Raw genomic sequence first — 12,297 nt, forward strand, 5'->3', positions numbered from 1 at the left:
TTCCTCCCCTTGAGCACTTCTCGACCAGTGCTATCCTCACCATCTTTTAGTAATGGCTATACAAGCGACCGTTTACATCCTCGAACAACGTGGGTGATCAGTGGTCTTTGTGTGGACCTCTGGACGCGTCGAAGTTCCAGGAAATGAACTTGTCGTCGACAGCCTAGCCAAAGAAACTACTCGTAAACCGAGTTGCAGGTCATCATACCGGAATCTGATCTTCGATAAGTATTGCGCCGCAAAGATTTTGGGCTGTAGACTACATAAAGGCACTTCCTGACTTTGCTGGATAACTTACATCTGGCAGAAGAGTTGATGAATGTGTGGAGGCATTCGATAGGAGCACCTCGCAAGGACTCCATCGTCCTTTTCTGGCTCCCCATTGGTCATACTTGGCTGACTCACGATCACCTGCTACGTCTCGAGGAGCCACCACAGTGTCGCTGTGGTTCAAGCTTGACAGTGGTCCAAAACTTGTAGGACTGTCCAAATTTAGCTGCCGTATGATGGACTTTTAATCTCCCTGACGCGCTCATTTAGCTTTTAGATGACACTGCCTCGGCTGCTAACACAGTTTTAAGTTTATTCGTGAATATGTTTTTTTAACAATTTAAGTGTGAGCGCCTTAGCCTCATCTTTCAGGCCCTCACCCTACCTGCATTTTAACTCTTCCTGACTGCCTCTGGTGCTGTATGTTCGACTTGGTGTTCATCCTTCCACCATCTGTGTTACTCTTATTTTTTAATCCTGCGAGCAGCCCGGCAAGGCCATCTGCTAGATTGATTAACACATTTCATCGCTTTTTTTCCTTTTAATTATGTTTCCAGTTTATGCTAGATTTTTTCCGTTTATACTCCGGTGTGTTTACACACGTAGTTTTACGCATGTCGTTCCTTCCAGGATTTCAAGCGACTCCTTTGGAAGATGGCTTTTATCTGAGACCTGTATGACTTAGGAAAAAGAGACAACTATGCAATTTAGTCCCTTTTATCTCCAAACCAAGCAACCAAACAAACAAACAACCAATCTGTTACTAGCATTAAGTGAAAATTTTCAAAGAAGAGTGCAGGAACACTCTGTAGAGAATCATAATACTGAGCTGTGTGAAAAGATAACTGGGAGTACTTGAAAGATTCACTCTAAAAGTGTGTTGGAGTAATTCCGAGCTGAGCTGGTTTGGAGCCACATATATCCTGTGGTATTACGGACTTGTTATTAATGCTGTGGAATGTGGGATAATTTGTACGTATGGGTGTAGTATTAGGGAACTCGCGTGTTGTTACTTTCGAATCTAAGTGGAGATGAGGCATAATTGACGTCAATGTCTTTATGTTACAGCTTCATGCCCGTAAACTGTTCCTGCTCTGCAACCTAATCGTATTATGTTTTCTATGAAATTTGTGTTATGGGGGATTTGGTAACACATCAAATAAATATAATATTAATGTTTTAATAAATGTCACTTCGTTCTCACATCCAGAGATTAATTTGAGTAGTTGAAGTCCCACGGTGCAATATTTGGAATGATGGAAGATTACCGTTTAACGTCCAGTCGGCGGATGAAGTCGTTAGACACCTAGAATTGGCTCTAAATTATTCGAGGAAGGGGAAGAAAACTATCTGTGTCCTTCTAAAGGTGCCATCTCGTCATTTGCATGCAGCGCTATGCACCGAAATCAAGGAAAACGTAAATCACGATGGTCTAACCCCCTTTTTAAGTTCATTTCAGCTAAACCCCACTAAAAACTGTTAACATGAAAACTGACGCGATTCGTTAGAATTACCTGCCATTTTCAGTCACAAATCATCACAAGGAAACAAATATCTCATCAAAAAAATGTTTCATATCGGTTCATAAATTTAAAAAAATAAATAAAATGGACTTTGTTGTCTGCATTTACTTTTCTGGGCAGTCGTCTTGATGGTCACTAACTCAGTTCTTGGCAGTTTTTTGTTCATCCAAAGATGATTTACATGTCATCTTAACTGAAAAAAGAAGCAGTTTTTAAAAATTCTAATTTGTGGGTGCATTTATGTCATCAAAATTCCGTGTGGTCACAATCAAACATGAACCAGTGTAGACAGAAAACTACTTACCTTACAGGTACCCAACTTAATGAGAATGGTTGTCAGATTATGAGCGGTGAGATTTGCGTAGTAAGTATTATTAGTGTCATGACTTGCCGCTAGGCGCCGGTAGAGGTAAAGTGACGTGGAAGGGTCTCGGGCCACAAGGACCAAGGACGTGCAGCGTGAACGGCACACGCTACTGTGGTCTGTGTTGCCAGCGTTAGGTCCCCGCCCTGATGGAGACAGGTCCATTGGACTCGACTGTTTTGCTGCTCGACAATGCTACACCAGGACATTCCTCATGAGGTCCCTAGGCGACGCCGTCATACATTTGGAGAAAACCAAATTACTGGGCGATAGTTCCTAACTGCCTCGAATGTCGAGGTTCACCAACGGGATGTTAAGACACGTTTCAGGTGGACAATGACCGTAATGGAGGAGGTAGCCAGCACCCCACCTGAGATATTTCGAGCAGCATTAGAGCGTCTCTAGTGCCGTTCTAGGTTGTCGTGTGTGGAGATGGTCGTCGCAAGTGAGCAACGTTTGTATCTTGGTACTTGAGAATGGTACGCAATTGCAAATGTTACCCTTTCATGTGGAAATTACAATTTGCTTCTCTCAATAGGTAATTCTATATCTCTCTTCCGCATCTCCTTACAAATGTTTCGACAAAGTTTCATTGTCCTATGATCATTCGTTTTTCATGGGGCACTCTGAAGTATCGAAAGTTTAACTACAATCGCCCTGTACACACACACACACACACACACACACACACACACACACACACACACACTCACTCACACACACCTATCGTCAGGATCTTCATGAAACGTTCGCCACTGTATGGAATTCTTAATATTGCGCTAGTACGTTTCCTTAGATAAATCAAAAAAAAAAAAAAAAATACCGGTGACACAATAATCCATGTCTACAGCGTCAAATTCTGTTTGGCTGATACTGTGCTTGTACTGTTCTGGAAACCGAACTATGCTTTACTTGCTTTACTGAGTAGGTCATATTTATTGGAGTAATTAATTATGTTTTAAAATGATGACGGCAGTGAATTGGGTTTGCAGTTTTCTGTACCTCCTGCAGTACCTTTATGAAGTATCGTCGCAGCACTTGCCTCTTTCAAACATTCCGGATAGTTACCTGAACTGAAAGACTCATTAGTTATGTCAGTTAATAGAGTACTATTGCTTACATAGTCTCTAAGTACACAGGGTTTATCCATCCCTTCTTATATTTTAATTTTCGTGCTGTTCTCCTGACTTCATGCGCAGTGGTGACAACAACATCTTTGTACTTGGTGCATAACTTTTCACTGGAGCAACACTTCACTCTCACAATCTTGTTGTAGTTCCTCTGCTATACCTGAAAAATTTCATTCTCAAAATTTGCTAGTTGTTGTGCATCATTTATGAACCTACGTGTGTCTTTGATCTAGAAGCTTCTTTTATTGTGTTTACGTTTTTCTGTTTGTTTTACGAACTTCAATAGTGCTTTGCTTTAATATTGAGCATTTAGTACTGCCTTTCCCTTTGCAGGCATTTTTTTGGCAGGCAGCATCTTCGTGTAAGTCATCTTGGATCTTTTGTAATAGGAACTATGCCTCTTTATGGGTTTCCATTATGTGAGTGAGAGTATTTCGTTACTGTTATCCACCAGTATTTATTTGGAATCGTTGTTATTGAGGATAATTTCAGAAATGACTCCTCAGAGATTAGTTTAAATGTTGTACAGAACTTGGAGAATTTTCATCTAAATTCTTGTCTGTATACACATCAGTCCAGCTTTGGTCTAATACTGACACTCGAAAATTTAGAAGTAGGCCTTTACAAAGCCGTCTGGGCTAGCTGCGCGGTCTAACGCGCTGCTTCCCGAGCGGGAAGGCGTGCCGCTTCCCGGACTAGTGCCGAGGTCCGGTGTGCCCGCCAGCCTGCGAATGGTTTTTAAGGCGGTTTTGCATCTACGTCGGCGAATGCGGGCTGATTATTCCGCCTCAGTTACACTATGTCCGCGACTGCTGTGCAAACACTGTCTCCACGTACGCGTTCACCAAAATTACTCCACCATGCAGACATTTGGGGCTACACTCGTCTGCTGTCAGACGTTCCCAGGGTGGGAGTCCACTGGGGGCCGAACCGCCCGATAACGCTGGGCTCGGTGTGGGGCGTCGGTGGGGTAGGTGGGCTGCTGTGGCCTGTTGTGGGTTTGTGAACCACTGAGGGCTACGGCGGGAGGCAGCCTCTCTGTCGTTTCTAGGTCCCCGGTTCAATACACAATACACAATGGGTTTACAAAGTGTTCTTTGGTAATTTAGCAGTCTGGTAGGCTTATTCAACACAGTTTTTACTCTTACTGTATCATTAAAGTAGCTGAGCTATAGAACACTAATGGTCACTGTTTCAAATCTCTCAAATTCGCTCTAGTGATGGAATTTAATTCGATTTACCAATTTTGATTCTAATCGGAATAACAGCAGCCATAATCAACAGCGCTATCACTAAGTATTACTGACCTACGCATATATCGGTTTATCCAGAGAGCATACAAAAGCAAAAATCCTAATATGCAACGAAATGTAGTACCAACGGTGAACACAATAAGTAGAGGACCAACAGGGACCACTGAAGGTGTTACAACACAGACCTACTTTGCGGTGATGCGTACTCATTGTACAGCGGTACGGAATCTACCCATTAACCTTAGCTGCTCTTAACTGTTGCCGGCCGAGGTGACCGAGCGGTTCTAGGCGATACAGTCTGCAACCGCGCGACCGCTACGGTCGCAGGTTCGAATCCTGCCTCGGGCATGGATGTGTGTGATGTCCTTAGGTTAGTTAGGTTTAAGTAGTTCTAAGTTCTAGGGGACTGATGACCTTAGAAGTTAAGTTCCATAGTGCTCAGAGCCATTTGAACCATTTGAACTTAACAGTTATGCAGTTCTTCTTAGGCTGCGCCCCGATATGTGAAATGTGATTACATTTTACATTAGTACAGCAATAGTCTGGGGGATCTAAGCCTGATATTGTAAGGGAATCGCCGCCGTCTTATTTTCATTTTGTAATGAACATTCTTTAATATAAATGTTATACAATTAAATCCCGATGACTAGTTTAGGTTGTTTTCTATTGTAACACGACACCCTACTGCAAAGGGAAGAAACATTTTATTCGGTCACAAATAACTGACTGCGGACGCACAGGCAGCGGCTATTACTCGTATATTCGCGTTGACAGCTGAAATCAGCTTCACAGGAGCACGTGGAGGGCCAGTTTCACACTATGCTCCACAGACAACTGTCTCTGAACTTCCACCGGCCGTTAAGGTGACAGTGTGATCGGGAAGCACAATCGCTGCTCGATTCTCGTGGCCGCTTTTCGGGTCCAGTGCAAAAGTGCAACTCACCTAAAAGTTAATAAATACTGAACCATAAGTGTCACTGAAGAGTGTGTGCTTTCATTTGAAGCGGAAAAGGTGGATGATTACGCGTGTAAACACGTGCCTAAGATATTCGCATTAGTTCATAATGGATTGAAAGCTAAGGGTTATAAATAATTCCTGAACTGTGAAAGCGAGCATCTCGGCAATTCATTATCTGCATCAAACGAGATGACTGCAGATACATGTCGCAGATCCCCCTACGGGTCCAGGGATCAGAATAGTCCCGAGGTATTCCTACCTGTCGTAAGAGGCGACTAAAAGGAGTCTCAAACCTTTCGGCCTTTATGTGATGGTATCTTGTAAGGTTTGACCTATATGTTCCAAAATTTTCCCGGAGAGCGAGCCTTACATGGTGCATCATGTCCATCATGTGCGGAGATCTTTCGCACCCTACGTCGATGTGGATCTCCACTTCCGCTCATTTACCAGCTGTTGGGTGAGGCCCCTATCCATCCACTGTGCAGTATCGTTTTTTGCGCTCATGATGGTAATGGACTTGTTTGCACCTGATATCCAGCACGATAGCCAGTCCATTGTGGGGGGCCGCCATGTACCCTGTTGGTTGTAGCCCACTGAACACATTGGGGTCGCTTTGCTGATGCCTGCGCCGTTAACTCCCCACGTATGACAAGGAGTATATGCCCATCACCCTGGGGCATCGGGACTCCCGGCAACAGTCATCCTGGCAGGTGGCCTTTGCTGCGGTTGGGTGGTGCCTGTTGGGAGTGTCCCTGGTCGGAGTGGGTGGCATCAGGCCGGATGACGCACGATGAAGCCTAACACGTCGTCACTTACTTGTGATCAAATGCCAGCCATCTCTGAGCGTTCCAAGTCTCAGTACAATGCACACAACTACGACCCCAAATCGTTCCCCTCCCTAGTCACACCGCTGTATGAACGTCCGGCTAGGGATGGCAGTGGCTCTTATTCGCCCCAGTATGTTTTAGAGCTGATGGGGAATGTTTCATGACGATGAAGCCTCAGTTTTTTGTTGAGCATTTAGAGGACAAATTTGGGGAGGTGAAGGGATTGTCCAAAATGAGATCTGGGGCAGTTTTGTTCAAAATAGCATCCTCTGCCCAGATGTTTCTGTAATCATCTCACCCCATAAGAGCTTAAATATTGTCCAGGGTATCATAATTCACAGCGACCTTCTTTTGCAGTCTGACAATGAGCTGCGCTCCAATTTCGTTCCTCGTGTCTACCAGGATCCGGTTTCCCCCGGTGCCTTCATCTTCGCCTTCGACAGTGATAGATTACCCGAGAAGTTCAACGTGATGGTCTACCACTGTATCTAAAGCCCTATATGCCTCCCGCAATGCAGTGCTTTAAATGCTGTAAGTTCGCCATATGTCTCCCCACTGTACTTCCAGCGTGAGTTGTGGAGATTTCCGATGACCATCACATCCCAATACTCCATTTTCTCCCCCTCCCATCTGTGTCAGCTGCGGAGACCACCATTCGCCTTGCTCGCCAGACTGAGGGATTTTCCAGAAAGAAAGGAAAATCATGGAATACAAGACCCTCGACTGACTCAACTACACTAAGGCTAAGAGGAAATTTGAATGCCTGCATCCAGTACACATGACATCACCTTACGCTGCTGCTAGAACAGTTCTAGCCCCATCAGCTCCACCAAGCCCAGTCACCTCTCAGAACCAGAAGACTACACCTGCAGCCTTGATAGTGGGGGGCGCTTCCCTCCCTGTTGCTTCTGCACCCCTACTTAAGGAGTGACACCCCCAACCATCTTGGACATCCGTTCCCGTTTCTAAGCCAGAGAAGTGTACAACTTCTTCGGATCCTCTCGCTAAAAGGGGTCCCTTAAGTCACTCCCTTACCAGGTTTATGCTAATGGGAAAGATGACACCTGCCAGTGGCTGAAGAGCCCAAACACAGCTGGTCATAGGGCTCCACACTCAGCCTCAGTCCTGGAGACTGAATCAGTGAAGTTCTCTCAGCCAGGGAAACCCAAGGAGCAGCGAGACAAATCCAAAAAGAAGATCCCCAAGACCGAGGGAACTGCTGTGGCACCCACACCACCACGACCTTCAAGCTCTGCATCTGAGGATGGGGTGGAGTATCTGGCGTCTGTTGAGGACCTAAATCTCACCGGACACTCAGATAGAAGGGATATAGACTGCTCAGGCAATAAGTCGGTGGCAGCAGGTGACCATGAGGCGTGTAAACTGCATCATTGTCCACCCCCAGTAGCTGTATGGTCAGCGCTATAGAACGAGAATCCTCAGCGGCTGGGTTCAATTCCTGGCGGGGTCGGAGACTTTCTTCTCTCAGGGACTGGATGTTGTGCTATCCTAATCATCATCATTTCATCCCACATCGACGCGAAGTGGCGTCAAATCTAAAGACTCGTATCTGACAAACAGTCTACCCAACGGGAGGCCCTAGTCACATGATGACTGCCTCATTGAATGTTCCATGCCTTCCCAGTCTTACGATGAGGTCATCCTCCAGTTGAATTGCGGCGGATTTTTTCACAGCCTGGGTGAGCCACAGCAACTGTTAAGCTTTACACCTGCTTTATGAATTGCCTTCCAGGAAACCTGGTCCCCAGCAATGCGGACCCCTGCCCTCCGCAGCTATAAGGGGTATTAGAGGAACTATAGTGGCTATAATCGAGTGTCAGGAGGAGTTTGCGTTTATGTCCTAAACTCAGTCTGTAGTGAAATTGTGCCCCTTCAAACCCGTCTTGAAGCTGTGGCTGTCACATTAAAGATGGCACAGGATATAACTGTCTGCATTGTATATCTTCCTCCAGATGGTGCAGTACCCCTGAATGTATTAGCTGCAGTGACTGATCATCTCACTAAACCTATCCTACTTCTGGGATATTTTAACGCCCGTAACCCCTTGTGGGATAATACCGTGCTTACTGACCGAGGCCGAGATTTCGAAACTTTACTGTCTCAGTTCGACCCCTGACTCTTAAATACTGGGGCCACCACACATTTCAGTATGGCTCATGGTAGTTCCTCGGCCCTTGATTTATCAATTTGCAATCTGCAGCACTTTACTTCACCTAGACACCCACTGGAGAGCACATGACGACCTGCGTGGTTGTGACCACTTCTCCATCATTCTGTCACTGCCACGGCGTATGGCCCACGGATGCCTGAACAGATAGGCCTTAAACAAGGCGGATTGGGAAACTTTCATCTCTGCTGTCACCGTTGAATCTCCCCCACACGGTAACATCAATGTGATGGTTCAACAGGTTACTACAATAACCGTTTCTGCGGCAGAAAACGTGATCCCTCGCTCTTTAGGGTGCCCCCGGCGAAAGGCAGTCCCTTGGTGGTCGCCAGAAGTCGCTGAAGCAATTAAGGAACTTCAGCGAGCTCTATAGCGGCATAAGCGGCACCCTTCCCTGGAGCACCTCGTGGCCTTTAAACGGCTCAGTACCCGCGTTCGCCAACCTATCAAACGACGGAAGCACGAGTGTTAGGAGAGGTTCATCTCAGCTATTGTGTGCCAAACGTCACCTTCCCAAGTCTGGGCCAAGATCAAACGTCTTTTCGGGTACCAGACCCCAACAGGTGCTCCCGGTCTTGGCATAAATAGCGTGCTATCTACCGACCCAAACGCTGATGCCGAGTATTTTGCTGAACGCCATGCTCGAACCTCTGCGTTATATCGCACTCTCAAACGGCAGCTGGAAGATAAAGTCCTCTCGTTCACTACACGCCACAGTGAATCCTATAACTCCCCATTTACTGTGGGAGCTCTTCAGTGCCCTTGCACGTTGCCCCAACACAGCTCCTGGGCCAGATCGGATAAACAGTCAGATGATTAAAGGTCTATCCTCTGACTACAAGCGACATCTCCTCGTCATCTTCAACCGGATCTGGTGCGATCCCGTCTTTACATTGCATTTACCATCATTCCGGTGTTCTAACACAGTAAAAACCTTCTTGATGTGGATAGTTATCAGCCCATCATACGCACCAACGTTCTTTGTAAACTGCTAGAATGTATGACGTTTTGGCAGTTGGGTTGTTCCTGTAGTAACATGACCTACTGGCTCCATGTCAGGGCGGCTTCCACCAGGGTCCCTCTACATCTACATATACATCTACATCCATACTCCGCAAGCCACCTGACGGTGTGTGGCGGAGGGCGCCCTGAGTACCTCTATCGGTTCTCCCTTCTGTTCCAGTCTCGTATTGTTCGTGGTAAGAAGGATTGTCTGTATGCTTCTGTGTGGGCTCTAATCTCTCTGATTTTATCCTCATGGTCTCTTCGCGAGATATACGTAGGAGGGAGCAATATACTGCTGGACTCTTCGGTGAAGGTATGTTCTCGAAACTTTAACAAAAGCCCGTACCGAGCTACTGAGCGTCTCTCCTGTAGAGTCTTCCACTGGAGTTTATCTATCATCTCCGTAACGCTTTCGCGATTACTAAATGATCCTGTAACGAAGCGCGCTGCTCTCCGTTGGATCTTCTCTATCTCTTCTATCAACCCTTTCTGGTACGGATCCCACACCGCTGAGCAGTATTCAAGCAGTGGGCGAACGAGTGTACAGTAACCTACTTCCTTTGTTTTCAGATTGCATATCCTTAGGATTCTTCCAACGAATCTCAGTCTGGCATCTACTTTACCGACGATCAACTTTATATGATCATTCCATTTTAAATCACTCCTAATGCGTACTCCGAGATAACTTATGGAATTAACTGCTTCCAGTTGCTGACCTGCTATTTTGGAGCTAAATGATAAGCGATCTATCTTTCTATGTATGCACAGCACATTACACTTGTCTACATTGAGATTAAATTGGCATTCCCTGCACCATGCGTCAATTCGCTACAGAACCTCCTGCATTTCAGTACAATTTTCCATTGTTACAACCTCTCGATACACCACAGCATCATCTGCAAAAAGCCTCAGTGAACTTCCGATGTCATCCACCAGGTCATTTATGTATATTGTGAACAGCAACGGTCCCATGACACTCCCCTGTGGTACACCTGAAATCACACTTACTTCGGAAGACTTCTATCCATTGAGAATGACATGCTGCGTTCTGTTATCTAGGAACTCCTCAATCCAATCACACAATTGGTCTGATAGTCCATATGCTCTTACTTTGTTCTACCATTGATAATCTTGTGTCCCTCGAGTCTGCCATCCGAAAAGCCTTTTCCAGACGCCAACACTTGGTTGCCATCTTTATTCATTTACGAAAAGCGTATGACACGGCCTGGCGACATTGCCACATTATACGAGCGGGGCCTCCGAGGCCCGCACCCAATTGTTAACCAAAATTACCTGTCACTTCGTACTTTCCGTGTCAGAGTTGGTACCTCCCAAAGTTCCCCACACATCCAGGAGAACTGGATCCCACAGGGCTCTGTATTGCGTGTATCTGTATTTTTAGTGGCCATTAACGGCCTAGTATCTGCTATAGGGCCGTCCGTCTCATCTTCCCTGTACGGAGACGACTTCTGCATTTCGTACTGCTGTTCCAGTACTGGTACTGCTGAGCGGCACCTGCAAGAAGCCATCCACAAGGCGCAGTCATGGGATATGGCGAGCAGCTTCCAGTTACCACCAGCCGCGTCGTGTGTTATGAACTTCTGTCAGTGTCGTACCGTTCATCCAGAACCAGAACTTTACCTTAATGGCGATCCACTCACTGTAATGGAGACATATCGAGTCTTAGAACTGGTTTTCGACACCTGATTGTCTTGGCTTTCTCACCTTCGTCAGCTTAAGCGGGAGAGCTAGCAGCAACTCAATGCCCTCCACTGCCTGAGCCACATCCACTGGGCTATACGCTGCTGCAGTTTTACAGAGCCCATGATGGATCCCGTCTTGGCGATGGGAGTCTGATTTATGGTTCGGCGGTGCCCTCAGCGTTGCGTTTACTCGACCCAGTGCACCACTGTTGCGTTCGCCTAGCGACAGGAGCTTTTAGCACGAGTCTGGTGGCCGCCGTCCTGGAGGAGGCCAGAGTCCCTTCATTGCAGGTTAGGCGTGCACAACTGCTGGCCAGTTACTTTGCACACGTTCGTAGATCGCCTGCGTATCCGAATTACTGTCTCCTTTTCTCACCCACGGCGGTACATCTCCCTCATCGGCGGCCCTGTTGAGGGCTTACAACTGCAGTTTGTGTCCGATCCCTTCTTTCCGAACTCGAGTCCTTGAATGTACGACCTATACTCGGGGTCCATTCACGTACACCTCCATGGTGCACACCTAGGCCTCGACTTCACCTGGACCTTCCACTTGGCCGTAAGGACTCAGTTAACTGCGCGGCTCTCACCTGCCATTTCCTCTCGTTTCTTCACATGTGCCGAGGGCATGAAGCGGAATTCCCCCTTTGGCTCAATGGCTGATGATGACGTCGACTTCTCATATGTCCATGGAGGACATATTGAACAGTGTGGTGTGCATACTGTAAGACCTTCGCTACACATACGATCAGATTATTTGACTTGTCGCTCTAACGAAGTAGGCGAGTGTCAGCAATATCTCTCGTGGTCTTATCGTGGCCTGTTTATCTTCTGCCGTTAGGTCAGACGATAGAAATGCCACTTGCAGGCTTAGAGTAGCTGATTGACGGTGACCAACATTAAACAGAACTTGATTAATTTACACACACATTTATTAAAATGATAATAATCATAGACATTACGTAACTTGATTCTGGATGCTGTTTACAATTGACAATCTGAAGTTCATTTGGTCTCGGTACGTTAACCTTATTCTCACATATCTCTCATACTTGACAAAGTGTCTATACATTTCTCTT

The sequence above is a fragment of the Schistocerca cancellata genome, chromosome 8 (genome assembly GCF_023864275.1).
Source record: "Schistocerca cancellata isolate TAMUIC-IGC-003103 chromosome 8, iqSchCanc2.1, whole genome shotgun sequence".
NCBI lineage: Eukaryota > Metazoa > Arthropoda > Insecta > Orthoptera > Acrididae > Schistocerca > Schistocerca cancellata.